A 27,228-nucleotide genomic window follows, 5' to 3' on the forward strand; every position below is an offset into this window, starting at 1 on the left:
TTCCCTTCTGGCCTGAAGAGTTTGTATTGAAAGATCAGCTGTTATCCTTATGAGAATCCCCTTGTGTGTTATTTGTTGTTTTTCCCTTGTTGCTTTTAATATTTGTTCTTTGTGTGTGATCTTCGTTAATTTAATTAACATGTGTCTTGAGGTGTTTTGCCTTGAGTTTACCTGTTTAGGACTCTCTGGGTTTCTTGGACTTGGGTGACTATTTCCTTCCCCATTTTAGGGAAGTTTTCATCTATTATCTCCTCAAGTATTTTCTCATGGTCTTTCTTTTTGTCTTCTTCTTCTGGGACTCCTATGATTCGAATGTTGGGACATTTAACATTGTCCCAGGGGTCTCTGAGTTTGTCCTCATTACTTTTAATTCTTTTTTTCCTTTTTCCACTCTGTTTCATTTATTTCTACCATTCTATCTTTTACTTCACTTATCCTATCTTCTGCCTCTGTTATTCTACAGTTGGTCCCCTCCAGACTGCTTTTGATCTCATTTATTGCATTATTCATTATATATTGACTCTTTTATTTTTAGTTTCTTCTAGGTCCTTGTTAAACCTTTCTTGCGTCTTCTCGATTCTTGTCTCCAGGTAATTTATCTGTAACTCCAATTTGTTTTCAAGGTTTTGGATCATTTTCACTATAAATATTTGGAATTCTTTATCAGGGAGATTCCCTATCTCTTCCTTTTTTGTTTGGTTTGGTGGGCATTTATCCTGTTCCTTTACCTGCTGGATGTTTCTCTGACTTTTCATCTTGTTTATACTGTTGTGTTTGGGTTGGCCTTTCTGTATTCTGGCAGTTTGTGGTTCCTCTTTATTGTGGAGGTTCTTCACTGTGGGTGGGGTTGAACGGGTGGCTTCTCAAGGTTTCCTGGTTAGGGAAGCTTGTGTCTGTGTTCTGGTGGGTGGAGCTGGATTTCTTCTCTCTGGAGTGCAATGAGGTGTCCAGTAGTGAGTTTTGAGATGTCAGTGGGTTTGGTGTGACTGCCCAGTATTTAATGACATAAAACTTCTCAATCTTCAAAATTCAGCTAAAATATCACCACTTTCATGAAGCTTTCTGCCAGTCAAAATCAATATCTTCTGTTCTATATTCCTGTAAAACTTTATTTTTTACCTCAATTATAATACTTCTTCTTTTTACTTTGGTAGTTGCTAAAGTATCTAGATCTAAAAATAAATAAACTGCCTTATTACAAAAGGTGTGTATACACTGAACAATGTTTGATTATCACTTAGAGTTTAAGTCCTTTAACAATATAATACTATTTGGGTAAGAAAATATTTAATGTTACAATAACAGACAAAGAAGTTGATCATGAAACTGAGAGAGATGGCATGTGTTTTAGAAATCATACCTGATAAATTATTTTCTCACCAATTTCATGGTGACAAAATAATCATTATTGTTCAAATGTTTCTTTTTTAGACATTCACATGCTATGTGTTAAATACGGTTTCTAAATCAGTTTGATCATAATTTTTCAAATCCTCCTTCCTTTAGTAACAGAGTATGTAGTACAAAGAGATAATAAAGATGGAGGTTGTGAGATGGCACTACATAGTAAGAAAAATAAAAATGTGAACAAACTACAATCAACATCATCTTTAAAGAAAAAGAAAACTTTTTGTTTTGTATTGGGGTATAGCCAATTATGGTTTCAGTGTGTCTGCCCTCTGATGCCCTCTCACAACACCTACCATCTTTCTTGGGTTTCTCTTACCTTGAATGTGGGGTATCTCTTCACGGCTTCTCCAGCAAATCTCAGCTGCTTCTCCTTACCTTGGACGAGTCGCCCCTTCTGACCTTGAACGTGGATTATCTCCTCTCGGCCCTCCTGCACCCGCACAGCCACTGCTCCCGGGACGTGGGGTAGCTCCTCTCGGCTGCTGCCCCTGACCTCGGACATGGGGTAGCTCTTCTTGTCAAGGCTATGGTTTCTCCAGTGGTCATGTATGGATGTGCGAGTTGGACTGTGAAGAAAGCTGAGCACCGAAGAATTGATGCTTTTGAACTGTGGTGTTGGAAAAGACTCTTGAGAGTCCCTTGAAAAGCAAGGAGTTCCAACCAGTCCATCCTCAAGGAAATCAATTGGAAGGACTGATGCTGAAGCTGAAACTCCAATACTTTGGCCACCCCATGCGAAGAGTTGACTCATTGGAAAAGACCCTGAGGCTGGGAGGGATTAGGGGCATGAGGAGTAGGGGATGACAGAGGATGAGATGGCTGGATGGCATCATAAACTCGATGGAGATGAGTTTGGGTAAACTCCAGGAGTTGGTGATGGACAGGGAGGCCTGGCGTGCTGCAATTCATGGGGTCACAAAGAGTTGGACACGACTGAGCAACTGAACTGAACTGAAATGATAGCTGATTAACAAACAATTTTGTAATAGTTTCAGGTCAACAGTGTAGAGACTCAGCCATACATACACATATATCCATTCTTCCTCAAACTCCCCTCCAATCCAGGCTGCCACATAATATTGAGCAGAGTTACATGTACTATACAGTAAGGCCTTGTTAAACCAACATCATCTTAATGTGATAAAACTGTGTCTTTGACAAAGCACTGAGTATCAACCGGAACAAAGCATTACATCATTCATAGAAAGCTATTGGCCTTTACCACAAACCAAATACATATACTAAATTTAATTTATTCCTAGAAGAAAGAAGATAATCATCACTTACTTTTATTTTCAATCACAGTGACCTATGGATAACAGTATCTTAAGGACATGACTTTGGGATATGGGCTTGACATTTATAATATACTTTAGTGAAACTGAAAGTGTTAGTCACTCAGTCATATCTGACTCTTTGTGACCCCATGAACTGTAGCCCACCAGACTCCTCTGTCCATGGGATTCTCCAGGCAAGAACATTGGAGTGAGTTGCTGTTCCCTTCTCCAGGGGATCTTCCTGACCCTGGGATCAAATCCAGCTGTCCTGCTTTGCTTGCAGACTCTTTACTATCTGAGCCACCACAGAAATACAAAGCATGTACTTCAACCTACTCTGAAATATCATAATTTAAAAATCATTCTTCTGGGTCGTCCCAGTGCACCAGCCCCAAGCATCCAGTATCATGCATCAAACCTGGACTGGCGATTCATTTGATACATGTTATTATACATGTTTCAATGCCATTCTCCCAAATCATCCCAGCCTCTCCCTCTCCCACAGAGTCCAAAAGACTGTTCCATACATCTGTGTCTCTTTTGCTGTCTCACATACAGGGTTATCATTACCATCTTTCTAAATTCCATATATATGCATTAGTATATTGTATTGGTGTTTTTCTTTCTGGCTTACATTCATGTTGATGTATGGCAAAACCAATACAATATTGTAAAGTAATTGACCTCCAATTAAAATAAATAGATTTGTATTAAAAAAGTTAAAAAAAATCATTCTTAGGAATTGTTTGTACATCTGGGATTTCAACATTATAGGTCAACCACCAAAGCCACCAATAGCCTTTATTAATTATTTCATAGACCTTAGTGACAGTGTATCCAGAATAATGGATACAGAGCTGAACAGCAATTCTCTTTGAGTAGACATGCTCCCTTTCTGACAGAGTAGGTCTTCTTTGACATCTCTTCTCACACATTTTCTTTTGATTTTGTCTTTGAATCATGGGGTAGTAAAAAAAACTTTTTAGCTACAAAAGTGAAGTTTTGATAATCCTTCTTCAAATACATGAAAAGAAAATAATTTCATACTGAAAATATCAAAATACCATTGAAATGTTTCTAATGATTTCTTTCATACAACATTTTCCTATTCTCCTTTGTGTTAGCTAAAAGACACACACCCGGTAAGAGACAATTATCTATGGGTCTCTCATTTTTCTGCATAACTTGCAAGGAGAGGCATTGTTTGCCTTTTTTCCAGATGACTTGCTTAAAAATATTTGTACTGTGAATTGCTTTAAAAGATAGAGACAATATCTCCCCCTAGAACACAGAGAAATTTTGTTTACTGTCCAATATGATAAAGATAGTGTCTCCAACCAGGGCAAAGATCAGACAGGGTTACTGTCCATTATAAAGATTCAAGTTCCCTAAGCTCAGAGTTCCTTTCCTGTAATGGAAACCATTGCATGCACAGTTGTTACCTGGCCCTCTTAATGTCATCCTATGGAAATTGAAGCTTAGAGAACTGTAACAAGTACTGGCCCTCTGATTAATGTTGTTGCTATGAGTAGTAAAGTTCTTTTCTTCTTCTTCTTCTTTTTTTTTTTTTTGTAATCCAGAGTTCTCATGTCTTCTGACAGCCTCTATAAAATTGTGATATGATAACTCATTAGCTTGTAAGTAGAATAAAATCTCAGATCCTTCAAAGTTCTGGACACATTCATAGGTTCATTCTTTCATGTAAAGAAAGGAAAGAAGAAGAAACAACCTCCAGGCAATTTTGTCTTAGAACAGTGTTTTAAATGAAGCAAAAATGAATGTGTTAATGCAGCTTTTCCTAGTAAAATTCATTATCACCAATTGCAGGCTGCTTAGATAACTAATGCTATTCAAACAATATTTTTCCATTAATTTAATGATTAAATTGTTCTATAATTTCTTTTCATTTGTCCTCTGCATTTTCAGTCTATCTTAGGATTAGTTAAGAGAAAAACCAAGCCAGATACATTTATGTTCCTACACTAATGAATACAAAGATAGTTGTCTGAGAGTTTGCTGCTTTAGGAAATAATGACTTATTCCATAAAGAACAGTGCTGTTCTCTGAGAAAGTGGAAAAAAAATACTTAATTCATAGTAAAGGAGGTTATAATTGCATGCCTGAATACATTTTAAAAATAAAAACCTACTATTATCTTTTTTGCGTATGTCAATGTTGATTTATATCTGTAGTTTAAAAAGAAAAGTTATTATGTTACAGCAAACTTCAGAAAATACAGCTATTTTCTATACTCTTATTTTTAATAGGGGGAAGCATTTTTTCCTCTTCCTGTCATGCTTACTTTGCTGAAGCCTACAGATTCATGCAACCTGATTTCTAGGTTCTTTCTAAGAATGATACATTGGATGGGCAAATACTTTGGAGGAAATTTCCATAGCAATTAAAAAATAGTAACCATGTATTTTGCTCTTATAGAAATCGTGCGAGTAACTATATCTTACACTGGTGATATTTGAGTTACTGCTATAACCAAAAGATTTCAAAAATATTCCATTATTGAGAGGGATTTCATCTAAATTGTAAGATGTTGTATTTCATTATAACAAATAATATAACATGGCAATATCAACAATTTCCTAACTGTTCGGAAATCTCACAAATATGTAATTTTTTACTTTGAAATGAGAAAAAACTGGAGTTCATAATGCAGAAATTATATAATTCATTGTTTCCCCAGATTACTCAAGTAGAGAAAAATTAGAATGAAGATATTTAGATCAAATTGCCAACATCCGTCAGATCAACAAAAAAGCAGGAGAGTTCCAAAAAAACCATCTACTTTTGCTTTATTGACTACGCTAAAGCATTTGACTGGGTGGATCACAACAGACTGTGGAAAATTCTTTAAGACATGGGTATATCAGACCACCTTACCTGGCTCATGAGAAATCTGTATACAGGTCAAGAAGCAACAGTTAGAATCAGAAATGGAACAATGAACTGGTCCCAAATTGGGAAAGGAGTACATCAAGGCTGTGCATTGTCACCCACTTATTTAACTTATATGCAGAGTACATTATGTGAAATGCCGGGCTGAATGAAGCACAAGCTGGAATCAAGATTGCCAGGAGAAATATCAACAATCTTATATATGCAGATGATACTATCCTTATGGCAGAAAGTGAAGAACTAAAGAGCCTCTTGATGAAAGTGAAGGAGGAGAGTGAAAAAGTTGCTTAAAACTCAATATTCAAAAAACTAAGATCATGACATCTGGTCCTATTCATTTCAGTTCAGTTCACTCAGTCGTGTCTGACTCTTTCTGATCCTATGAATTGAAGCTACTTCATGGCAAATAGATGGGGAAACAATGGAAACAGAGACTTTATTTTTGGCAGGCTCCAAAATCACTGCAGATTGTGACTGCAGCCATGAAATTAAAAGACACTTGCTCCTTGGAAGAAAATCTATGACTAACCTAGACAGCATATTAAAAAGCAGAGACATTACTTTGCTACAAAGGTCTCGCTTGTCAAAGCTATGGTTTTTCCTGTAGTCATGTATGGATGTGAGAGTTGGAGTATAAAGAAAGCTGAGCACCGAAGAATTGATGCTTTTGAACTGTGATGTTGGAGAACACTTTTGAGAGTCCCTTGGACTGCAAGGAGATCCTAGCAGTTTATCCTAAATGAATTCAGTCCTGAATATTCATTGGAAGGACTGATGCTGAAGCTGAAACTCTAATACTTTGGCCACCTGATGCGAAGAACTGACTCATTTGAAAAGACCCTGATACTGGGAAAGATTGAAGGCAGGAGGAGAACAAGATGACAGAGGTGAGATGGTTGGATGGCATCACCGACTGGATGGACATGAGTTTGAGCAAGCTCCAGGAGTTGGTAATGGACAGGGAAGCCTGGCATGCTGCAGTCCATGGGGTTGTAAAGTGTTGGACATGACTGAGTGACTGAACTGAACTGAACTGATTTTTTACTTTATTTTCCATATGTATTAGTGAAAAATGAAAGTATTGTTAAATATATTAGTTCAGTAATCAGTCATTACTTTTTTCAAAATTCTGTATCTTGTCTTTGTATAGAAATTTCATTAAAATAAAATATTAATAACATAAATCATAATTGAAATAAATCTTTGTGATGGATCACATGTAGCCCCTAAAAAGCAGAAATTTTTTTTTTTTTTATCAGCTCAAGGGGCACTCTGTGGTCAAATTTAATATTAAGATAGACATTAGAGTCTCCAAAAGTATGCAATTCAAGTACTGTATGATTTCTTTTAAAATATTCTTTTGGTAAATCAAATTTTGCATGAATTAAATTGCATTTGTAATCAGGTTGTATAAAAATGAACACACACTATATTAGTCTGCTTATTAGTAATCTTTCACATTTCTGCTTTGCCCAACAGCCTCATTTTCTCCTCTCTAACAGAATTATAGAACTGAGAATTACAAGGGACCTTAGAGATCAGGTAACCAACTTGTCTTGAGAAATAGTAATCACTGCAAATACCCCTGACTGGTGATTTTCCAGCCTTTTCCTGAATAAGTTCAGCAATGAAGTGGAAAAGTCTAATGACCATAGAAACAAAATTTTTTTCACGTAAGTTATTTTGTAAGACTAATTTATGTGGTGGAAACAATATAAAATATTGTTTCTTGCAATTATGACAGCATATTCAGAAAGGCAAGCAAACACATAATCTTTCCTTTAACCACATCATGTGATCTTAGTCCCCCAATTAGGGCAACCAGGAATTGAACTCAGGCCCTTGACGGTGAAAGCAGGGGATGGGAGCAGGGGTCTTAACCATGGACTGCCAGGGAATTCCCCACATAATCTTCTTGTTAAGGTTTATAAACATTCAAGTATTTCATCAAAAATGAGCTAAACATAAACCTCTAAGCTAAATTCAAGATAAATGATATGAGATTCAAAGACAGTCATGGCACGTTTAAGTAACATGTTACTGTATTTAATTTGGGGGAATGCATTAATGAAGAAAACATGCTCTCTATTTTTCACACAATCTTTTCCTCTTGAAAGTACACATTTCCACTACTGAAAATCTGATTATCAAGTTAAGTATCCACACATTTTTTCACTTTCCTCTCATTTAAGTTGACTCCTCATTTACAACAGAGGAGGCATATTGGGAAGAGAAAGTGAAACTTTAAATATCAAAATTTTCGCTTCTTAGAAGCTTGGATAAAACGATGTAGTTGAATAAAGGTAAATGTTGTTGGTGGAATGAGGTCTTTTTATTAGATACCAATTTCGTTATCCCTGTTTCTCTTGGTTACAGTCAGTAACTATGCTTAGGTTATGCTTATAAGAATACATTCTGCAAGGAAATCTAAGCATTATCTGTGTCTCTTTTAGCTTAAAGACTGTACAGATACAGTACAATAAAAGATGGCGAGATCTAAAAATAGGCTCATGTACTTTGAAAAGTTTTAAACATTTTAGAAAAACAGCTTGCAAAAGAAAAGATATATAGCAAGTTCTGGGGCCTTACTATACTTGATTTCAAAGGGAAGAGATATTATTCTATTTTGTATTGACAGGCCAAATGGCATCCCTTTCCAATTTATAGTCATGCTATTTTTAATACTCACAAAACTTCAAATTAAAAAGAGATTCAGTTTGATTGATAAGTACTGATTTTATTGCAAAGTACTGATTTAGGTTGCTTCATCTTGTATTTGAAGTTTATAAACTCTATTCGGTCAGATAATCAAGAAAAAAACACTTTTAGTTGAATACAAAATATACTTAGGATTAAAAGTGTGCTTGTATATGCTGAATATCATGTTCTTTTTTATATTTCTACTCACTTTAAATTATATACAAATATTTATTTCTATAAAATAATAGATATTATTAATAGATAGTAGGGCATTACATTAATTGTAATCATACACCAAGATTATAAATAATTAAATATAACATTTTTACTATTCACAGTCATAAATAATATATCAGTACTACCATAACTAAAGAAAAATACTTTGCCATATTCCATTCAATTAATAAAAGATAAAGAAAAATGGAGATGGGTGGGTGATGGTGGAGAGGTCTGACAGAATGTGGTCCACTGGAGAAGGGAATGGTAAACCAATTCAGTGTTCTTGCCTTGAGAACCCCATGAACAGTATGAAAAGGCAAAATGGTAGGATAGCAAAAGAAGAACTCCCCAGGTCAGTAGGTGCCCAATATGCTACTGGAGATCAGTGGAGAAATAACTCCAGAAAGAATGAAGGGATGGAGCCAAAGCAAAAACAATACCCAGCTGTGGATGTGACTGGTGATAGAAGCAAGGTCTGATGCTGTAAAGAGCAATATTGCATAAGAATCTGGAATGTCAGGTCCATGAATCAAGACAAATTGGAAGCGGTCAAACAGGAGATGGCAAGAATGAACATTGACATTCTAGGAATCAGCAAACTAAAATGGACTGGAATGGGTGAATTTAACTCAGATGACCATTATATCTACTACTGTGGGCAGGAATCCCTCAGAAGAAATGGAGTAGCCATCATGGTCAACAAAAGAGTCCGAAATGCAGTACTTGGATGCAATCTCAAAGATGACAGAATGATCTCTGTTCATTTCCAAGGCAAACCATTCAATATCACAGTAATCCAAGTCTATGCCCCAACCAGTAATGCTTGAGAAGCTGAAGTTGAATGGTTCTATGAAGACCTACAAGACCTTTTAGAACTAACATGCAAAAAAGATGTCCTTTTCATTATAGGGGACTGGAATGCAAAAGTAGGAAGTCAAGAAACACCTGGAGTAACAAGGCAAATTTGGCCTTGGAATGCGGAATGAAGCAGGGCAAAGGCTAATAGAATTTTGCCAAGAGAACACACTGGTCGTAGAAAACACCATCTTCCAACAACACAAGAGAAAACTCTACACATGGACATCACGAGATGGTCAACACTGAAATCAGATTGATTATATTCTTTGCAGCCAAAGATGGAGAAGCTCTATACAGTCAGCAAAAACAAGACCAGGAGCTGACTGTGGCTCAGATCATGAGCTCCTTATTGCCAAATTCAGACTTAAATTGAAGAAAGTAGGGAAAACCACTAGACTATTCAGGTATGACCGAAATCAAATCCTTTATGATTATACAGTGGAAGTGAGAAATAGATTTAAGAGACTAGATCTGATAGAGTGCCTGATGCAGTATGGACTCAGGTTCATGACACTGTACAGGAGACAGGGATCAAGACCATCCCCATGGAAAAGAAATGCAAAAAAGCAAAATGGCTGTCTGGGGAGGCCTTACAAATAGCTGTGAAAAGAAGAGAAGCAAAAAGCAAAGGAGAAAAGGAAAGATATAAGCATCTGAATGCAGAGTTCCAAAGAATAGCAAGAAGAGATAAGAGAGCCTTCCTCAGTGATCAGTGCAAAGAAATAGAGGAAAACAACAGAATGGGAAAGACTAGAGATCTCTTTAAGAAAATTAGAGATACCAAGGGAATATTTCATGCAAAAATGGGCTCGATAAAGGACAGAAATGGTATGGACCTAACAGAAGCAGAAGGTATTAAGAAGAGGTGGCAAGAATACACAGAAGAACTGTACCAAAAAGATCTTCATGACCCAGATAATCACAATGGTATGGTCGTTCATCTAGAGCCAGACATCCTGGAATGTGAAGTCAAGTGGATCTTAGAAAGCATCACTACGAACAAAGCTAGTGGAGGTGATGGAATTCCAGTTGAACTATTTCAAATCCTGAAAGATGATCCTGTGAAAGTGCTGCATTCAATAGGCCAGCAAATTTGGAAAACTCAGCAGTGGCCACAGGACTGGAAAAAGTCAGTTTTCTTTCCAATCCCAAAGAAAGGCAATGACAAAGAATGCTCAAACTACCACACAATTGCACTCATCTCACATGCTAGTAAAGTAATGCTCAAAATTCTCCAAGCCAGGCTTGAGCAATAAATGAAGCGTGAACTTCCAGATGTTCAAGATGGTTTTAGAAAAGGCAGAGGAACCAGAGATCAAATTGCCAACATCCGCTGGATCATGGAAAAAGTGAGAGAGTTCCAGAAAAACATCTATTTCTGCTTTATTGACTATGCCAAAGCCTTTAACTGTGTGGATCACAATAAACTGTGGAAAATTCTGAAAGAGATGGGAATACCAGACCACCCGACCTGCCTCTTGAGAAATCTATATGCAGGTCAGGAAGCAACAGTTAGAACTGGACATGGAACAACAGACTGGTTCCAAATAGGAAAAGGAGTATGTAAAGGCTGTATGTTGTCACCCTGCTTATTTAACTTCTATGCAGAGTACATCATGAGAAACGCTGGGCTGGAAGAAGCACAAGCTGGAATCAAAATTGCTGGGAGAAATATCAATAACCTCAGATATGCAGATGACACCACCCTTATGGCAGAAAGTGAAGAGGAACTAAAAAGCCTCTTGATGAAAGTAAAAGACGAGAGTGAAAAAGTTGCCTTAAAGCTCAACATTCAGAAAACGAAGATCATGGCATCTGGTCCCATCACTTCATGGGAAATAGATGGGGAAACAGTGGAAACAGTGTCAGATTTTATTTTTGGGGGCTCCAAATCGCTGCAGATGGTGACTGCAGCCATGAAATTAAAAGACGCTTACTCCTTTGAAATAATATGCTTCAATATGGTTATGACCAACCTAAACAGCATATTGAAAAGCAGAGACATTACTTTGCCAACAAATGTCCGTCTAGTCAAGGCTATGGTTTTTCCAGTGGTTATGCATGGATGTGAGAGTTGGACTGTGAAGAAAGCTGAGCGCCAAAGAATTGATGCTTTTGAGCTGTGGTGTTGGAGAAGACTCTTTAGAGTCGCTTGGACTGCAAGAAGATCCAACCAGTCCATCCTAAAGGAGATCAGTCCTAGGTGTTCTTTGGAAGGAATGATTCTAATGCTGAAAATCCACTACTTTGGTCACCTCATGCGAAGAGTTGACTCATTGGAAAAGACTCTGAACTGGGGGGGATTGGGGGCAGGAGGAGAAGGGGACGACAGGATGAGATGGCTGGATGACATCACCAACTCGATGGACATGAGTTTGAGTGAACTCCTGGAGTTGGTGATGAACAGTGAGGCCTTGTGTGCTGGAATTCATGGGGTCACAAAGAGTCGGACTCGACTGAGCGACTGAACTGAACTTAACTGAAAAATGGAAAGCACAATTAAACCTTGTGTATCTAGACCATTATCCATGAAATCTATATCTTTATCTATCTATAGTATACATCTACAGTGAGGGCACAGTTATGTGTTCTGCATATATAGATACATGAAGTGAAACATATACATAATATATATGAATTGGGGAAAATACTTGAATTCTGAATGCTTTTGTTTTTTGTCAGTTTACTAAAACTACTCCCAGACCACTGCTTTCTTCTTATATTCTTCCAGGGGTCCTCAATACACTAAGCCATCCTTCATTATAAAATTCCATCTGATATAATAAGAGCTGAAATTGTTGTACTGAATAAAGCCATTCTTTTTATTCATTTACTTAAAAACAACTAATTAAATGAAATTATAAATACAATCTAACTACTGGAGAAGATGATCTAATACACTCTTTATTTTGCAAAAGTGAAAAGCTATAATTCATATGCAGTAAATTGATGTCCTAAGAATTGGAACCAAGAATTACTGAAATTTTCATATTGCATCTTCAGCTTTTCAAGTTTCCCTCTCTAGAACACCATTAAGGAGGTATATTGTTTTCTTTAATCCTACTTGCACTTACCTTTTCCTTTACTGATTTGGCTAGGAATGATGTGGGCTGTGTTTGAATTAGCTAATCCACCAACGAGAGCAATAGGAAAGATATCCCAAAAGTCCAGATACAAAGGTATATGGAGAAGTCGGCTGTATTTGAATTTTTTACCTAATGACAACTACTGTTGTATTCATATTTTTTACTGTGGATCAGACATATCCAATTATAGAGTGTAGAAATTTTCCTTTCTATCCTACTATTTGGTAGATTAGCTACTATTTGAACAAATATAGTTTATGAACGAAAGTAAATCTTTGCTTACACATTACCCATGTAATGGAATTCAACATTTTTAAAGTATCTATTATGTATAAGGCTTTTGGTTGGGCCTAAGGGTAAGAAAAGATGAAGATGTAATGTTTACCCTCAAAGTATTTTTAATACAATAAAATTGATAGTCTATATATTATATATGTTTTATATGGCATAGAAGCAAAAATACAGTAAGATTACTACTTGGGCCTGGGGAGTTCCAGAAAGGCACCATTATGCTGTGAAGAATGGATCAAATTCTGAGTAATAGGTATTTAAAACAGAGAGAGCAATGTGAACAAAGGCATAGAAGTGGTAAGTATAGAGTCCACTTTGTTTGAACCATGAACTAGATGCTAAAGCAGCACCTGTAAAAACAGGAAAGATAATTTTAAGTTTTGATGTCTCATTAATCATTTGCTTGTTTTATGCATCATGCTGAGTCATATCTAAACATAAATTTACCTAGTCCAAGGCCAAGATAACAAATGCATTCTTTTATATTTTGTATAAATTGAATTCCAGAAAAACATCTACTTCTACTTCATTGACTATGGTAAAGCCTTTGACTGTGTGGATCACAAGAAACTGGAAAATTCTTCAAGAGATGGAATACCAAAGCATCTTACCTGCCTCTTAAGAAACTTGTATGCAGATCAAGAAGTAACAGTTAGAACTGGACATGGAACAACTGACTGGTTCAAAATTGGGAAAGGATTATGTCAAGGATGTATACTGTCACCCTGCTCATTTAACTTATATGCAGAGTACATCATGAGAAATGTCAGGCTTGATGAAGCACAAACTGTAATCAAGATAGCCGGGAGAAATATCAATAACCTCAGATGTGCAGATGACACACCCTTATGGCAGAAAATGAAGAGGAACTAAAGAGTCTCTTGATGAAAGTGAAAGAGGAGAGTGAAAAAGTTGGCTAAAACTCAACATTCAAAAAACTATGATCTGTATGTGAGACAGCAAAAAAGACACAGATGTATAGAATAGACTTTTGGACTCTGAGGGAGAGGGAGAGGGTGAGATGATTTGGGAGAATGGCACTGAAACATGTATACTATCATGTAAGAAATGAATCACCAGTCTATGTTTGATACAGGATACACGATGCTTGGGGCTGGTGCACGGGGATGATCCAGAGAGATTATATGGGGTGGGAGGTGGGAGGGGGGTTCAGGATTGGGAACTCATGTACACCTGTGGCAGATTCATGTCAATGTATGGCAAAACCAATACAGTATTGTAAAGTAAAATAAAGTAAAAAGAAAAATTAAACAACAACAACAAAAAACTATGATCATGGATTCCAGTCCCATTGCTTCATGGCAAATATAAGGGTAAACAATGGAAACAGTGACAGACTTTACTTTCTTTGGCTCCAAAATCACTGCAGATGGTAACCGCAGCCATGAAATGAAACGATGCTTGCTCCTTGGAAGACTATGAAAAACTTAGACAATGTATGTAAAAGCAGGGACATTACTTTGCTGACAAAAATCCATCGAGTCAAAGCTATGATTTTTCAAGTAGTCATGTATGGATGTGAGAGTTGGACCATAAAGAAGGGAGAGTGGTGAAGAACTTTTGAACTGTGGTGTTGGAGAAGATTTGAGAGTCCCTTGGACTGCAAGGAGATCAAACCAGTCTATCCTAAAGGAAATCAATCCTGAATAATCATTGGAAGGGCTGATGGTGAAACTGAAATACCAATACTTTGGCCACCTGATGTAAAGAACTGACTCAATGGAAAAGCTCCTGCTGCTGGGAAAGATTGAAGGCAGGAGGAGAAAAGGAAGGAGAATATGAGATGGTTGGATGGCATCACCAACTCAATGGATGTGAGTTTGAACAAACTCCAGGAGGCAGTGAAGGACAAGGAAGCCTGGCATGCTGCAGTCCATGGGGTCGCAAAGTGTTGGACACAACTGAGTGACTGAACACAGCGTATTTTATAGGTTAAATTTTCCATTTGGCTTATGATTCAATTTGTGTATGGTTTGTGGAATTTATGAGTTTCGTTTCTTTTTTTTCCTCCCCTCTTCATTCTCTTCTTTTTTCTCTTCCTCTTTTTCTGCTAGACATACATCTGTCCAGTTGTTGTAGCACCATTTATTGAGCAGACCATTCTTTCTTTATTTACTACTTTGGATTTTACTTATAGTTTTGTTAAAAATCATTTGACTATACATGTGTAAGTCTGGGTTTCTCTGGTGGCTCAGATAGTAAAGAATCTCCCTGCAATGTGCGAGACCTGGGTGCAATCCCTGGGTCGATAAGATCCCCTGGAGAAGGGAATGGTTACCCACTCTAGTATTCTTGTCTGGATAATTCCATGGACAGAGTCGCCTGGCAGGCTATATAGTCCATGGGGTCACAAAGAGTTGGACACGACTGAGAGACTTTCATTTCCTTCACTCCTTTACTGTATTTTAAGTCTATTTCTTACATCCCTTATGCATTCCATTGATCTACTTATCTTTTTTTCCAAAACTACATTGACTTCAATAGTGATTTATGCTCAATCTTGAAGTCAGGTCATCTCAGTCCTATAATTCTTTTTCAAAATTGTTTTGTCCACCCTTATTCTTAAACCTCAGTGATAATTCTCTCTCCTTTGACAAATATCTAATGATACAATGTGTGGGGATCATGCTTTTTCAAACTCTATAGCTCCTGAAACAGCTTTTTTTTTTTTTTTACGTTAACTTGATTGAGAAAAAAAAAAGCAAACAGATTTTTTAGAATTCTTCAGGACATGTTGTAGACTCAGAAGAAAGTAACAATAGGATTCAAATCAATTAGAAAATATGTACAATGAAAAGAATGAAAGGTCCTCAGTAATCCTTGTCGTGTCCAACTCTTTGCGACCCCATGGACTGTAGCCTACCAGGCTCCTGTGTCCATGGGATTTTCCAGGCAATAGTCCTGGAGTGGATTGCCATTTCCTTCTACTGGGGATCTTCCCAACCCAGGGATCAAACCCGGGTCTCCCGCATTGTAGACAGACGCTTTACTGTCTGAACCACCATGGAAGTCCTATTACAGAAGGGAAACATTAATTCAGTCATAAGAAAATAGCTCACACAATTTTTCTGGTTTTGTAAAAAGTGATACAAGAATTCATTTATGTTAACTGTATTATTAAGGCATAATTACCCTGAAGCATGATAACAATATGTGCATCATTGAGTAAATGCCAGGTTTACTTTGCTATGTTTTATTTCATTGTAACTGGTAATTGCAAAGGTGTTTAGTAGGTTTTCTTGGATTTCTGGATACCACAGCACAATTTCTGGTAATGTAGCCAAAGTGTATATGCAACTCCTTTTTTTTTTTTTTAATTGAGAAATTTTCTTTGGAAGAAACAAATTAAGTTTGAAAAAATAAAACAAACCAGGCTCAGAAAAATACTGCAACTCAAATCACCAGTAGCAAAGGTTAACTTCTTTGATTTATAAAATGCTCTTTCCATTCAAAAAGGAAGAGAAACAAGATAGCAGAGGAGTAGGTGTATGTGGATCACATCTCTCTCCATTAGGAATACACCTTCAGATACAGAAGATCTTGCAGAACCCAACTGAGAGTGGCAGGAGTTCCTGACCACCAGAAAAAAATATATAGATCCACAGAAAGCTCGGTAGGACAAAGGAAGGAGAGGGAAAAGTGGAGAGTGAGTAGCACTGGACTTGAACCTGGGGGGATAGGGAAACTGAAGCAAGGGTGAAATCTCCACATCAGAGTACCTGTACCACCTCCACACTCAATGCTCACCTGCCAGAGGCTAGAAAAAACCCTAATACTACCATATCTCCTACTCTAGTGGCTCCCAGGGTTCCTGCAATCCAAGCAACTGTGCCAACTCCACACCTGATCCTCGCTGGAGCAGACTCAAGTCCTTCAGGGCAGCTTTAGGAGCAAACTCCTGTGGGTGATCCACATGCAGAGGTGGGGATAAAACTACAATTGAACTCCAGGGGCAGAATGGCCAAGGGAGGGGATCAGAAACCTTTTCATCAGCTGTACCAACTGCAGGTTAAATCCACGTGATCAACAAGGTAGACTCTGTGTCTATGGAATACATAAAAGGACAATGAGATTTCCCACAAAAGAAAACACATTAGTTGTAGTAGCTGTGGACATTGGAGGCAAGAACAGGCAGCGGTAGGGTCAGATTAGAGTCTGAGCCATCCCCACAGCAGATCCAGAGGCCAGTCCAGTGTTGGAGGGCATCCTAGAGAGGCAAGGTGTAATGTGACTCACAGTAAGTGAAAGGAGGCTGACAGATGAGATCAGAGAAAAACATTTATTATTATTTTTACATTTTGATTTGTTCTCTGGTTGGTTTTGAATTGTTTTTTCTTCTTTTTTCTGTTTTGCAGTGGTTTTTATTTTATTTTTACTATTAGCTCTATTTAGTAGTAGTAGTAGTAATAGTAGTTTTGTTGCTAAGTTGTGTCCGACTCTTGTGACCCCATAAACTGTAGCCTGCCAGGCTCCTCTGTCCACGGGATTCTCCAGGCAAGAATACTGGAGTGGGTTGCCATTTTCTTCTCCAGGGCATCTTCCCAACTCAGGAATTGAACCCGGGTCTCCTGCATTGCAGGCAGATTCTTTACTGACTGAGCTACCAGGGAAGCCCAACTCTATCTAAGCTTTTGAGAACTATTTTTAAAATCATACCTTTTATTTCCTTTATATACTTTTACGTCCATGTTGGCTTTTTGTGGTTCTGTGGGTGTTTAAAAAAATTGTTTGCATTTCTTACTCTTCTTTCTCTGCTGTAGTTATTCTTTTACATATATATTTTTTTATACACTTCTATTTAACTTTGTTTCTCTATCTTTTTTCTTTCCTTCCTCTTTATTTATTTTATCATGTTTGTTAGTTTTGTTTTCTTTGCTTTATTCCCCAGTTGGAAATCTGCTTCGTTTTGTTTTCCAGTTTAAGTTTTAGTTAGTTTTGCTTTTAATTGGTTGATATCATTTTTGGGTTCCTTTGCTTGCCGGGTGACTCTCTTACACTTTCTTTTTTGGATTATTTCAAGTTTGCTTGTGTGTGTATATATGTGTATGTGTGGTTTCCATTGTTTGTTTTTGTTGGCTGATTTTGGATTTACCATTTCTCAGGTTAGTCTTTTGTCTCTTGTTTTGTTTTCTGTTTGTTTGTTTGTTTCTCTGTTTTCATCTCTGTTAATGTCTAACAAATAGCTTATGGAATTACAGTTCCCCAGATAGAGACTGAGCCTGAGCCTTTAGAATGGGAGCATGTAGTACAGAACACTAGACTGTCAGAGAACTCCTGAGCCCAGAGAGTATTAAGTAGTGAGAGGTCCCACAAAGGCTTTCACCTGTTTCCAAGACCCAGCATCACCTAACTTCCAGCAGCACATAGCACAGGATGTCTCACTCAAACAACAAGCAAGGAAAAAAACACAAACCCAATCATCACCAGAGACGCTTCCCACAGATACCCCCAAAACATATCACCTCACACAGCCCTGCCCATCGGAGGGAAAAATAAAATGCACCTACGCCCACCAGAACACAGGCACACATCCTTCCCAACATGAAACCTACTCAAATCACTGGACTAACCTCACCCACTGAGGGAAGAAACCAAAAAGAAGAAGGAATATGACTCTAAAGCCTGGGAAAAGGAGACTTCAAACACACTAAGTTGGGGGGGGGGGGAATGCAAAGAAATACTGCAAACTGAAGGAACAAGGTAAGAACACAAGACCACATAAATCAAGAGGAAATATGGAAACTGCCTGAAAAATAATTCAGAGTAATGATAGTAAAGATGATCTAAAATCTCAAGAATAGAATGGAGAAAGTGCAAGAATCAATTATTACATTTAGCAAGGACTTAGAGAAATAAAGAATAAACAAACAGAGATGAACAGCAAAATTACTGAAATTAAGTACTCTAGAAGGAATCAATAGTGGAACAACTGAGGCAAAGGAACAGATAAGAGAGGTAGAAGATAGAATGGTGGGAATAGCAGCTGAAGAGCAGAATAAAGGAAAAAGAATGAAAAGAATTGAGGATAGTCTCAGAGATTTCTGGTACAATATTAAATGAACCAACATTCAAACTATAGGGGTCCCAGAGGAGAGAAAAAAAAGATCAGGGAAATTTTTTGAAGAGATTATAGTCAAAAACTTCCTTAACGTGTGAGAGGAAATAGTCAGTCAAGTACAAGAGCAGAGTCCCATACAGGATAAACCCAAAGAGAAACATGCTGAAACACATACAAATCAAACTAACAAAGATCAAACACAAAGAAGCTATATAGTAAAGATCCCTACATAATTATCAATGGATCAAACCAAGAAGAAATAACAATCATAAATACTTATGCACCCAACATAGAAGCACCTGAATACATAAGGCAAACACTATCAGACATAAAAGGGGAAACTGACCATAACAAAACATATAGTAGGGGACTTTAACATCCCACTTACAGCAAAAGACAGATCATCAAAACAGAAAATTATTAAGGAAACACAAGCCTTAAATGACACATTAGACCAGATGAACGTAACTGATATTTTTGGGACATTTCACCTAAATGCAAAAGAATTTTTTCTTCTTAAGTACACATGGAACATTCTCCAGGATAGACCACATCTTGGGTCACCAATCAAGCCTCAGTAAATTTAAGATAATTGAAATTTTACCAAGCATCTTTTCTGACCTCTACACTATGAAACTATATATTAGGCACAGGGAAAAAATGCGAAAAAATGCAAATAAATGTAAACACATTGAGATTAAACAATGTGTTTCTAAATAACGAACAGGTTACTGAAGAAATAAAAAGAGAAATAAAAAAAATTCCTAGAAATAAATGATAAGGAAAACACAACGACTCAACTACGGGATGCAGCATAAGCTATTTTAAGAGGGAAGTTTATAGCAATAAAATCATATCTCAAAAATCAAGAGAAACATCAAATAGACAACCTGACTTTACATCTAAAACAACTAGAAAAATAACCACAAAAAAATCCTAAAGTTAGTAGAAAGAAAGAAATCATAAACATCAGAAGAGAAATAAATCAAATGAAAGAGACAATAACAAAGATCAATAAAGCTAAAACCTTGTTCTTTGAGAAGATAATATTGACAAACCATTAGCTAGATTCATCAAGAAAAAATGGGAGAAGAATCAAATCAACAAAATTAAAAATGAAAAAGGAAACGTTATAACAGGCAATGCAGAAATACAATCATGAGACTATTAAGAGCAACTACATGCTAATAAGATCGACAACCTAGTGGAAATGGACAGATTCTTAGAAAAGTTCAACCTTCCAAGACTGAACCAGGAAGAAATAGAAATTATGAACAAGCCAAACACAATCACTGATATCAAAACAACTATGATAAAAAATTTCCCAAAAAGCAAAAGCCAAAGCCAGATGGCTTCACATGTGAATTCTATCAAATATTTGGAGAAGAGTTAATGCTTATCTTTCTCAAACTTTTCCAAAATGTGCAAAGGAAGAAAATATTGCAAGCTCATTCTATGAGGCTACAATCACCCTGATACCAGAACCAGATAAAGACATCACACAAAAAGGAAAATAACAGGCCAATATCTCCGATGAACATAGATGCAAAAATCATCCACAAAATTCTAGCAAACTGAATTCAACAACATATTAAAAAGATCATACACCATGATCAAGTCAGGTTTATCCCAGGGATGCAAGTATTTTTCAAAACACTCTAAGCAATCCATGTGATACAATATTAACAAATTTAAAAAAAAAAAGCCATATGATAATCTCAATTATCTCAAAAGCTTTTGCAAATTCAGCACCCACTTATGATTAAAAAAAAACCTTCAAAAAATGGGCATAGAAGAAACCTATCTCAACATAATGAAAGCTATATATGATAAACCCACAGCAAACATTATTCTCAATGGTGAAAAACTGAAAGCATTTCCTCTAAGATCAAGAACAAGATAAGGGTGCGCTCTCTCTCCACTATTATTCAATACAGTTTTGGAAGTCCTAGGTTCAGCAATCAGAGAAGAAAAAGAATAAAAGAAATCCAGATTGGAAAGAAGTAAAACTCTCATTATTTGCAGACAACATGATGCTATACACAGAAACCCTAAAGATACCATCAGAAAATTACTAGAGCTCATCAGTCAATTTAGTACCCTACAGAAATCACTTGCATTCTTATACACTAACAATGAAAAATCAGAAAAAGAAATTAAGGAATCAACCACTTTCACTATGGCAACAAAAAGAATAAAATATCTATGAATAAACCTACCTAAGGAGACAAATGAGGTGTATACCGAAAACTAAAAATCACCAAAGAAAGAAAGCAAAGATTATATACAGATGGAGAGATACTTCATATTCCTGGGTTGGAAGAATCAATGGTATGAAAATGACTGTACTACTAAATGTAATCTACAGAATCAGTACAATCACTATCAAATTACCAATGCCATTTTTCACAGAACTAGGGCAAATATCTCAAAGTTTGTATGGAAACACAAACGACCCCAAATAGCCAAAGCAATCTTGAAAAAGAAGAATGGAGCTGGAGGAATCAACCTTCCTGTCTTCAGACTATGCTACAAAGCTACATTCATAAAGAAGAGAGTATGGTTGACAAAAAAAGAAAAAAAAAACAGAAATATAGACGAATGAAACAAGATAGAAAGCCCAGAGATAAACCCATGCACCTATGGATGCATTATCTTTGACAAAGGAGGCAAGAATATACAATGGAGAAAAGACAGTCTCTTTAATAAGCGGTGCTGGGAAAACTGGACATCTACATGTAAAAGAATGAAATTAGAATACTTCCTAACACCTTACACAAAGATAAACTCAAAATGGACAAAAGACCTAAATGTAAGACCAGAAACTAAAACTGTTAGAGGAAAACATAGGCAGAAGACTGTATTACATAAATTACAACAAGATCCTCTATGACTCACCTCCCAGAGTAACAGAAATAAAAACAAAAGTAAACAAATGGAACCTAATTAAACTTAAAAAGCTTTTTCACAGCAGAAGAAACTATAAACAAGGTGAAAAGACAACCCTCAGAGTGGGCGAAAATGGTAACAAATGAAAAAACTGACAGTGGATTTATTTTCAAATTATAGAGGCAGCTCATACACCTTAACACCAAAAAAACAAACAACCTTATCAAAAAGTGAGGAGAAGACATAAGCAGACAATTCTCCAAAGAAGACATACAGATGGCTAATAAACACATGAAAAGAAGCTCAAAAATGCTCATATTTAGAGACATGCAAATCAAAACTATGAGATATCACCTCACACCAGTCAGAATGACTGTCATCAAAAAATTTACAAAGAATAAATCTTGGAGAAGGTGTGGGAAAAGGGAACCCTCTTTCAATGTTGGTGGGAATGCAAATTGATACAGCCACTATGGAGGATAATATGGAGATTCCTTAAAAAACTAGGACTAAAACTACCACATGACCCAACAATCCCACTACTGGGCATATACCCTGAGAAAATCATAATTGAAAAAGACACAGGTTCTGTTCATTGCAGAAGTATTTACAATAGCTAGGACACGGAAGCAACCTAGATGTCCATTAACAGGTGAATGGAAAAAGAAGCTTGGGTGAATATATGCAATGAAATATTCAGCCATACAAATGAATGCATTTGAGTCTGTTCTAATGAGCTGCCAGGGCTTCCCAGGTAGTGCTAGTAGTAAATAACTCACCTGCCAGTGCAGGAGATATAAGAGACATGGGTTGGATCCTTGGGTTAGCAAGATCCCCTGAAGGAGGAAATGACAACCCACTCCAGTATTCTTTCCTGGGAGATCCCATGGACTGTGGAGCCTGGTGGTTTACAGTCAATAGGGTCACAAAGAGTCAGACACGAATGAAGTGATTTAGCATGCATGCACTAATGAGGTGGATGAACCTACAGCCTATTATACAGAGTGAAATAAGTCAGAAAGTAAAAGACAAATATCATATACTAATGCATACATATGGAATCTAAAAAGATGGTACCGATTTTCAGGGTCGCAATGGAGACACAGACAGAGAGAACAGATTGTGGACAAAGTGAGGAAGGAGAGGGTGGGATGAATTGAGAGAATAGCATGGAAACAGACATTACCACATGTAAGATAGATAGCAAGTGGGAATTCGCTGTGTGACACTGGGAGCTAAACCCAGTGCTCTATAACAACCTAAAGGGGTGAGATTGGGTGGGAGGTGGGAAGGAGGTTCAAGAGGGAGAGGATATATGTACACCTATGGCTATTACATGTTGATGTATGACAGAAACCAACACAAATATTGTAAATCAATTATCCTTCAATATAAAAAATTAAGTTAAAATGTTAAAAAAGGAAAAAGACATGGTAAAAATGAACAAATCTGATTAACAAATGGTACATAAAAAAAGAACTGCCAATGACACTTAAAAACAAAATAGACAATACGCTCAATGTCCCTCATCTGTGACATAAAATACAAAGAACAATGAGATATCAGATTTCAGCTATAAAAGTGTTAAATATTAAAATGTTTGGTAACATATTGAGCTAGCAAAAATGACTCGGATACTCTATTTCAAAGTTATACTCATGTTCAAAATGATTCATGTACAGGAAAGATATTCATTGTAAAGCCTTTTGTAATAGGAAAAAATGGGAACAATATTCCATAAACTGAATACCAGTTAAATGGATTCTGATATGCATGTACATACCTACACATGGGTTTGTTTGTAAATACATAGATTATGTCTGGAAGTATATACACACACAAAAAAGAACTGGTTACAATGATTGCATCCTGAAGGTGGAACTGAGACAGAAAGAGGACTTATTTTTCACTGTATATTCTTTAGTATGTTTTTATGTACTTCCACTTTGTAGATAAAGACACAAACTTAAAATATTCATTTTTTCCCAAGTCAATTTATAAGCTAAATTATAGCTCTTATTCTTCCTTATTTTCCCTTCCATCTCTTTTCCTTATAGAAAACCCAGTCCTCAAGCTATTTGGTGAGTCAAAGCAAAGTAGGTACTCACGCCAGAGGATATGGAAGTTGTAGTGACCCAAATTAGGGTGTCAGAGTTGAATAAGAAGAACACCTCCATAGGAGCCCTGCATACTAATTATGTTTAAATCATATCCAACTGAAATAAAAAAAGCATCTTAATCAGTTTGAGCTGACATAAAAAAGTACCATACACTGGATGGCTTTTAAAGAGCAGAAATTTCTCTCTCACAGTTTTGGAGATTTGAAGTCCAAGATCAGGTTGCCAACCTGGTCAAATTCTATTGAGGATCCTCTTCCTGGATGCAGATTACTGACTTCTTTTTGTAGCCTCATGTGAGAGAGCGGAACGGGGAAGCAACCTCATTCATGATTTTTATAAATGCACTAATCCCATTCATGAGGGCTCCATCTTCATAGCTGAGAAGGACATATGCAAGGAGGTAGTTTGGTACTGGGTGTCATAGCCCAGGCAGAGTGAGGGAGACTTCCATGCAAGGAGCAGCCTGATTTGAGTCTAAGGTCCAAGTAAGTTGAGAAGAACATCTACATAAGAGGGTTACACAGAGGAGAGGAATGGGAGCAAAGGCAAGAGATTAGTTATACATAGAAGGGACTGATCAAGTAAATAAATATATTAAACATAACAGGAGCCAGGTTCTTCACTGTCAGTAAAAAAAGGAAATAAAGGAAAAGGATAAAACTAGAATAAACTCAATAGCATAGATTGAAATGGAAGATAACTATACAAGAGCATGGTTTTAAAAATGTAGAATTAGATGTGGAAGTAAATATATAAGTAATTCTTTTGCTTGTTTTTGCATACACACTAATGTACACATATACATATCCTCACCTACTCAGAAAGAGAGAGAACCTTGTCACAGTAACATCCCAGTATCAATGAACATATGGAGTGCTCAGATTCTAATTATAAATATCATTTTATACTGAAAGGGACCAGAGCTGCTTGAAGAAATTACTGACTCTGGGGTTGGTCAAAGAGAATATAAGACTGTGATAGTTGCACTGTGTTTGTGTAGAATAAAGTCTTTGTTTGTAGGAAATATACATTAAACTAGTATTAAAAATTGATAATCTACTCTCAAATAGTTCAGAAAAAAAGTGATCCCCTGAAGTGTACTTATAACTTTTTCTATGAATTTGTGATTGTTTCAAGTCACATAAAAAAAAACTTTTAAAAAGAAATTATACAAAGTCAAGTTTTATCACTGAAATATTGAATGTCAGCATTATTTTTTTTCTATTTCATTATTTGCCTCTTTTCCTTAGTTTTGTATACTACACGTGCAATTGAAGAAACACTGATGGGTCTACTTTTTCAAATTTATTCTTTTTTATTTTGAAAAAGTCACCAGAGATCTTTTATATATGGAATTCATTAAAAAGTTGGAAATGCTCAACTGTGCTGGCATTTAATGGTGTTACAATATAGTAATGTTTTGATGATTTCTCTCTACTTCAGGATTACAGAAAAAAAAAAAAAACCTCCCCAAAGCACACATGTGCATGTGCACACACACACATACACACACACACGCATACACACAGAGTAATAAAAACAGTAAAAAGAATGTATGCATAGTTGTGGTAAGCCCATGCTTGAAACTATTGTTAGCTCTGACCATGAATTTATTCTGTCACATTAATCCAACAGGTTTGTAATAAGCATCTCCATGATTTTCAAATGCTTTCATTTTTTCAGGTGATTTGGAACATAATGGAAATGTTTATTAATTGGTAACATGGTGAAAATTAAAACATTAACTGGTTTCTGAACATTAAGAGGTTTGTGAAGGAAACAAATTAAGTCTGGTTAATTTCTGTAGGTGGCATACACTCCAAACCTAATCAACATTTTCTCACTGCTATTAAAAAAAAACACCTGTAAGCCTCCTGCATCTGGAAACACAGCACTGTCATTCTCATTCATGTTCAAAACATTCAGGCTAGAGCCATTTAAAAAGATTAGCTTACTCTTATATTATGGAACATTTGTACATAATTTTGAGAAGTTTAATAGGAAAAAATTGAAGAGAAAATATTAAATATGTTCAAAGACAAAAAATACAGGAATCAGTGTATAAAGGATAGAGTCTGTGAATGTGTATGACAAAGGTAAGCAAAAAAGAACAAACATGCTCTACTTTTTAAAAATTGGAAAAATAAAATTGCCATTACAAACAAAATTGTTGCCAGTAGTTACAATAAAAGATTGAATTTGTTTTTATAAGCATCCTTCTGTCCTACAGGAGCTAAATAGAAAACCTTTCACTTTCAAGAAAGTACTTAAATTCAGAGTTCTGTTAAAAGTAGTTTTCTTGGCTATTTTCAAGTGGCTTTCCTACATTTATTAGAATAATGCAAACTTAATACTACAATGACTAGACAGTTAAAACAGAAAATATATCAACTATTGTATGAAGATTCATTTATTAATTATTCAATGCCCAGAATCTACTTTCCAGAGGAAAATACATTTAGTGATTTCCTTTACTGTGTCATACCCTGTTGGAACTTAACAGATAATGTCTGCATCAATCCTCACAATAACACTGTAAGAAAGGAGTTGTTATTTCCAAGTTGCATGCATCCAAATTAGAGGTTAAGTAAATAACAACCAAACTGGAAAGTCAAATTCTAGGTCTGACTGGTACTGAAAATTATACTCTTTTCATTAAATTTCTTGAGACGGCAATGGCACCCCACTACAGTACTCTTGCCTGGAAAATCCCATGGATGGAGGAGCCTGGTAAGCTGCAGTCCATGGGGTTGCTAAGAGTCGGACACGACTGAGCAACTTCACTTTCACTTTTCACTTTCATGCATTGGAGAAGGAAATGGCAACCCACTCCAGTGTTCTTGCCTGGAGAATCCCAGGGATGGTGGAGCCTGGTGGGCTGCCATCTATGGGGTCGCACAGAGTCAGATACGACTGAAGTGACTTAGCAGCAGCAGCAGCATTTAATTTCAGGTATAAATATAATTCGGTTAAAATGAAAGGTATTTGGTTCTAATCAAAACCTTTGGAAGAGTGATTTAGCATAATTCACCATTTGTAGCTATTAAAAAATGATAAAGTTATGTCAAAGAATGGCATACTGAAGGCCTAAGACTTGAACCCTCAAAGTCTGCCTTTAGTACCTATGTACTTTCAGTTCAGTTCAGTTCAGTTCATTCACTCAGTCGTGTCCAACTCTTTGCAGCCCTATGAACTGCATCATACCAGGCCTCCCTGTCCATCACCAACTCCCAGAGTTCACTCAAACTCATGTCCAGCCATGAAATTAAAAGACACTTACTCCTTGGAAGAAAAGTTATGATCAATCTAGATAGCATATTGAAAAGCAGAGACTTTACTTTGCCAACAAATGTCCTTCTAGTCAAGGCTATGGTTTTTCCAGTAGTCAT

The sequence above is a fragment of the Budorcas taxicolor genome, chromosome X, assembly GCF_023091745.1.
Source record: "Budorcas taxicolor isolate Tak-1 chromosome X, Takin1.1, whole genome shotgun sequence".
Lineage (NCBI taxonomy): Eukaryota > Metazoa > Chordata > Mammalia > Artiodactyla > Bovidae > Budorcas > Budorcas taxicolor.